At 46.8% G+C, this 5,589-nt stretch overlaps 1 long non-coding RNA gene across 1 annotated transcript; it reads left to right on the top strand.

Annotated features, from left to right (window-relative positions):
* The first annotated feature begins 3,574 nt into the window (after positions 1-3,574).
* LOC120903641 lies at positions 3,575-3,972 on the top strand. Its single transcript, XR_005739633.1, has 3 exons — positions 3,575-3,604; positions 3,660-3,769; positions 3,825-3,972. It is a non-coding gene; the product is annotated as an uncharacterized LOC120903641 (long non-coding RNA).
* The last annotated feature ends 1,617 nt before the right edge of the window (positions 3,973-5,589 follow it).

Below are 5,589 nucleotides of genomic sequence, written 5' to 3'. Positions count from 1 at the left end.
CCTATATGCAATTCGCAGCACTCTATAGCGAAATGCCCGCAATTCATGCTCATGAATTCGGATGAACGATATCAGAACGCAAATACACTCAAGCTCTGCCTAAATTGCTTGCACGACAATCACCACACGCGTGATTGCTCATCGCAACACAAGTGTAAGCACTGTAGTTCAGCACACCACACACTGATACACACACCGCACTACACCAGCACATTTGCCACTGCACCGAAGCCAGCTGCGCCAAATGCTCCTGCGTGTAATACACAAAACACCGGCACATTTTCCACTGCATCGACGCCAGCTGAGCAAAATGTTCCCGCGTGTTACACACATTAAATCGGTGCATTTTCCACTGCAACCAAGCCAGCTGCGCAAAATGCTCCGGTGACACACACACACACAACACTGACGATCACACGGCAAGCACTCAAACAAACAGCGATGCAGCACTGAGACAAACTTCTGAGAAAGTTCTGTCTCAAACTGCGGTTATTCATGCTAGCGATGCACAAAGTATAATGCATCCTACAAGCGTACAGTTAGATGGTGTAACTCAGCTTATTCCAATCAGCGATCGATTCGCTTATACATCAAATACAAAACAAAATTCGATCGACATCACTCTGATTGATGCGGATCAATTTTCCATCCCGGTGCAAAACACGAAGCTTCCGAAGTTTGCGTCCAAAGCCACCCACTACGCGCTGGATGTTGATGTTTTGATGATCCCCAAACTGTTCGAAATCATTTACATGCCATCGGTAGCATGCATGGCATCACGAAATGAATCCACCGAGCGATTCTGTAAAGAAGAAGAAGCACAAGTTAATGATAGATATTCACTCAAAGTACGAAAGCACGAAAAGTTTCACGAAGTGACAAAACACCAACCTGTTCACTTACCTATTGAGCTACATTTAGATAAACCGTATGACGTATCCAATTCACTTAATGTGCTCGCCGCTTTATATGTTGAACACATCGAGACACGCTCGGCGCGAAAGTTTTTACTATACGAGAAGCACCTTTCGCACCAGCGATCGTGGAAGCATTTATCCTGCGCGTATTATCCTGGAGATTTCGTTGCTCACGGTATGTCAGCAGAATTCCTGAAAAGTAAACTGCGGAGCTTCGGTCCGGATTGGTTTCGTCTAGTCGCTTCTATCTGGCCCAACTCTAACCCTGAACCAACCGAAGAAACGAATGTTGAGATTCGTATGGTGAGTGCTACCGTAATGATAACGCCTACTAATTTTCCTTTGTTTACGTGTTACAGCTACAAGCGATTGTCGCGTATCGTTGCATACTGCATTCACTGCGCACGTAACACTAAGGAAAGGTCACGCACTCAACGAATAGCAGCACACCACCACGCACCTTTAATCATCACTACCGAGCGCATGAAAACTGCAAACACTGTGCTACACCATACAGCGCAGCTGGATGCATTTTCAATGGATCCTGGGCAGCCCGAAAAAGGCAACGTGGTGACGAAACAAACACCCTGGCGAACACTATCTTCACTCCTAGACCCTCTAGGAATCATTCGAGTTGGAGAAATATTACGGCATACTCAGCTGCCCTACCATGCAAAGCATCCTGTCCTGCCTCCTAAAATGCAGTCGTTTACGCACATGATCGATAAGTGCCGTTACACGGAGCATCAGCGAGAAGGAAGATCATTGCTCACGACGGTACGGGATGAGCATTCGCCGTTAAATGGAAGGCAAATTCTGTGTGGTTTTGTTGTGAAAGATTCCCCTCGATGTATACGCAAGCAACCAACACTTTGGCATTAACAACTTTTATCACTACCACGATTGACTGCGCGACGCGGTTTACCAGCACACAACGCGAGTGCTGCAAGCGAGCTTCATGAGCTAGTTAATCTGTACCGCGGCGAACAACTATACTTATTCGTTACAGAATGCAACCGAATTTGCACTTGGCACTTTTCTCTACCCACACCACCACCCTCTTGCGGATTGTGGAAGGCAGCAGCAAAGACCGTCAAGCGATAACCACCTACACTGCAGCTTTCACCGGCACTACCGGTCTAAACTTAATCGAGGCAGCGACGCGTTCGCGTCCTCTTCTATCGATGCCTGATGACCTATCGATTAGTCGTCACTTACACTTAGCGCATATCCTAGTCGGCACATAGGTTCAGCATTTGTCGACGGCTTGTCTACAAGAAGTACAACGCATTTGTTCTATGGCGATGATGAACAACAACAGCTTAGCTTACCTGGCAGACAGATTATCCCGGAGATCGGTTTGCTCCTTCGCAACACCACACGGCATGCGCACACCGAAGACGATAAGCTGGCACGGGTAGTAAAGCTGAAAATAACGAAAGGTATCGTAACATGCCCCCTCTTAAGAATTTGTATCTTACCTGCATCTCAACGCGAAGGCACATACTTTTAACTTCCGTTATCTTTATTTGTTATAATTTTGATTATTGACTTGCGTCAAGGGGGGGAGGATGTTCAGGCTTAGGCACGGAAGCCCTGCCAGTTGATTCGTGTTTAACGAAACACGAAGATCATTCGTTGAGTTCGGAGCGTTCGGGCACGATCGATTAGTTTATAAGTATAAGTGAATTGTGTGAAATAAACTCTCTTCTAATTGTGCAATACAAGGAACAACACCCGGTAATTATAAAACGCTAGAAAAAGTTAAACCGAAACGCGAAAGAACATTATCCGAAATCGTAAGATTGAACAGTTACCAAAGTAACACAGCCATAAATATGGTATATGAGGAAGTAAATTTGTATGAGGAGGATGCAATCAAGGGAGAAGCAGGGGATGAACCAGGCAAAGAACCCAGCTTTGAAAATAAGAGCATGCATGATTGCCTTAAATTTTGGGCCTTGTCAACAAACGCTCCCCATACGTCAGTTAACATTCCGTTAAAGATTTTAAATCTGAAGACAGTATACGGGTTACCTAAAGAAGCGAGAACTGTCCTAAACACCTGCAAATATACCCAGAATATACCTAACGTAAAGGATGGAACATTTTGGTACAGAAAAGTTGAGGAAAGCATGACCACTCACCTACGGTAAGAATTTTAATTTTGTTTACGCCTATTGAAGCACTAGCATTCCTAAATGTTTTTTTAATTAATTTAAATTATCAATATTTAATTTAAGCTTTACGAAAGTTCATGGTTCCGGACTGTCATTGAACATTTTTGTAGATGGGCTGCCGTTACACAAAAGCAGTAGTTCACAGTTTTGGCCCATTCTGGCGAATATTCATGAAATGCCCCTGTTTAATCTCACTATTTCGGATAATTTATTTTCCGCGTTTCGGTGTAACCTTCAAACCTTTAATATTTATCAGCAGTTATTCGTTGTGCAGCAAAATTGGAAGAGAGAGTTTATTCGCGACATACACTGTTATTTATAAACTACTCGATCGAGCCGAACACTCGATATTGAACGAAGAATGTTCGTGTTTCGTTAAGCACGATATGAAGTGACAGGGCTGTGCCTGAACATCCTCCCCCCCTTGACGCAAGTCAACAAACAAAACAAAAACAATCAAAATAAACAGAAATTAAGTGCATGTGCTCTCGTCGGCCTCTGCCACAGGTAAGATACAAATTTTTGTTATCGGACGAGTTACGATACCTTTTGATGTTTTCAGTGTTACTACCCGTGTCAGCTTGTCGTCTCCGGTGTGCACCTGTACGATACGTGCGAGTGGCCAACGGGTTGGGGGGAGGAAATCATCCTTCAGGATAACCAGTCTGCCAGGTAAGATGCTGTCGTTCCTCTTCGCCATGGTGTTATCACGTTGCATCTCTTGCAGGTATTCCGTCGTCCAGTGCTTCTAGAAGCGCTGCACCATTACTTGCCACTTCTGCAAGTCGCTGAGGGTGCAGGAACGAAGATGGGTGTAGTCCGGCTCGGGGACAGCATGCATCGATGTGCCCACGAGGAAATGCGCTGGGGTAAGTGCCGATAGCTCGTTAGGGTCGTCTGACATAAGTAGGAGAGGACGCGAGTTCATCGCCGCCTCAATCTGATGTAGGACAGTTGTGTAGCCTTCGTAGGATAGTCGCGTGCTGCCTAACTGCCCAAAAAGGTGTCGCTTGGCGGTCTTCACAGCTGCTTCCCACAATCCGCCGAAATGTGGTGCCTTGGGAGGGGTGAAGTGCCAATTGATGCCGCGGTTAGTGCAATCTGTCACAATTAGATTTAGCTGCTGTTCATCGCGAAACATTTCGAACAGCTCGTGAAGCTCCCTCGCCGCGCTTCGAAGTTTTTCCCGTTGTCCGAATGTATGTGTGCCGGTAAACCGCGTCGTGCTGTGAATCTGTGTAATGCAGCTAAAAAACCAGCAGTAGTTAGATCACTTACCAGCTCCAAGTGTACGGCCTTAGTGGAAAAACAAACAAACACGCAGAGGTAGCATTTTCCCGGGGCGGCTCGTTTATGGGCTGGCTTCAGGTATAATGGACCGGCGTAATCCACTCCGGTAACACTAAAAGGCCGGCTGGGAGTGATGCGCTGCGCTGGAAGCTGTCCAAGTTGTTGCTGTTCAAATGTCGGTCGCTGTCGAATGCACCGAAAACAATTCTGCACAATGTGCTTAACAAGATGCCTTCCATCTAACGGCCAAAACTCTTCGCGAATTCGAGATAAGAGCAGCCTTCGTCCTCCATGACGAAGCTCCTCGTGTTGATACTTTGCGATCAATTGCGCGAACGGATGTTTCTTGGGAAGCAAAACAGGATGCTTAGCTTGGTAGGGAAGTTGAGATAGCCGTAAACGTCCACCTACACGGATAATCCCTTGTTCGTCAAGGAATGGACTTAGTGCTCGTAAAGGTGATTGCCTCATGACTTCGTTTCCCTTTTTGAGCTGCCCGAGTTCAGCTGAAAATGCATCCTGCTGTGCTAGGCGGCTTAACACAGTGTTTGCTGTTTCCATGTACTCGGGTGTGACGATTATAGGTGTGGGGTGCTGTGCTGCTGTTCGCTGAGTGCGTGCCTTTTCCTTAGCGTTACGTGTGAAACGAATGCAGTATGATACGATACGCGACAATCGCTTGTAGCTAGAACACAACGCAAACCAAGGGTGATTAGTGGTTGTGTTTACAACGGCAGCACTCACCTGGCGAATCTCTAGATTCGTTTCGTTGGCTGGTTCCGGGTTAGAGTTGGGCCAGATGAAAGCGGGCAAAGATAGCCAATCCGGACCGAAGCTCCACAGTTTGCTTTTCAGGAAATCAGCGGCTGACATGCCTCGTGAAACCAGGTCAGCAGGATTAGACGCGCCGGGTACATGTCTCCACTGCCGCGGGTGTGAGTAATGCTGCACTTCAGATACCCGGTTAGCCACAAACGTTCCCCATGTGTTGGGTGTGGCGCTGATCCAGGTTAAGGTGATGGTGGAATCCGACCAAAAGAAAGATTCTGCAACGTTGGTCCCCATCGCCTTCTTTACTCGGTGATGCAGGTGTGCTCCTAATACAGCAGCGCATAGTTCAAGGCGGGGTAGTGTGACGCGCTTGAGCGGTGCCACAAGCGATTTGGAAGAAAGCCTTCACAACGCGCATAAATGCAGGCTCC

Source organism: Anopheles arabiensis, chromosome 3 (assembly GCF_016920715.1).
Source record: "Anopheles arabiensis isolate DONGOLA chromosome 3, AaraD3, whole genome shotgun sequence".
Taxonomy (NCBI): Eukaryota; Metazoa; Arthropoda; class Insecta; order Diptera; family Culicidae; genus Anopheles; species Anopheles arabiensis.
The sequence above is the reverse complement of the archived record's forward strand: the minus strand, read 5'-3'. Positions and strand labels throughout refer to the sequence as shown.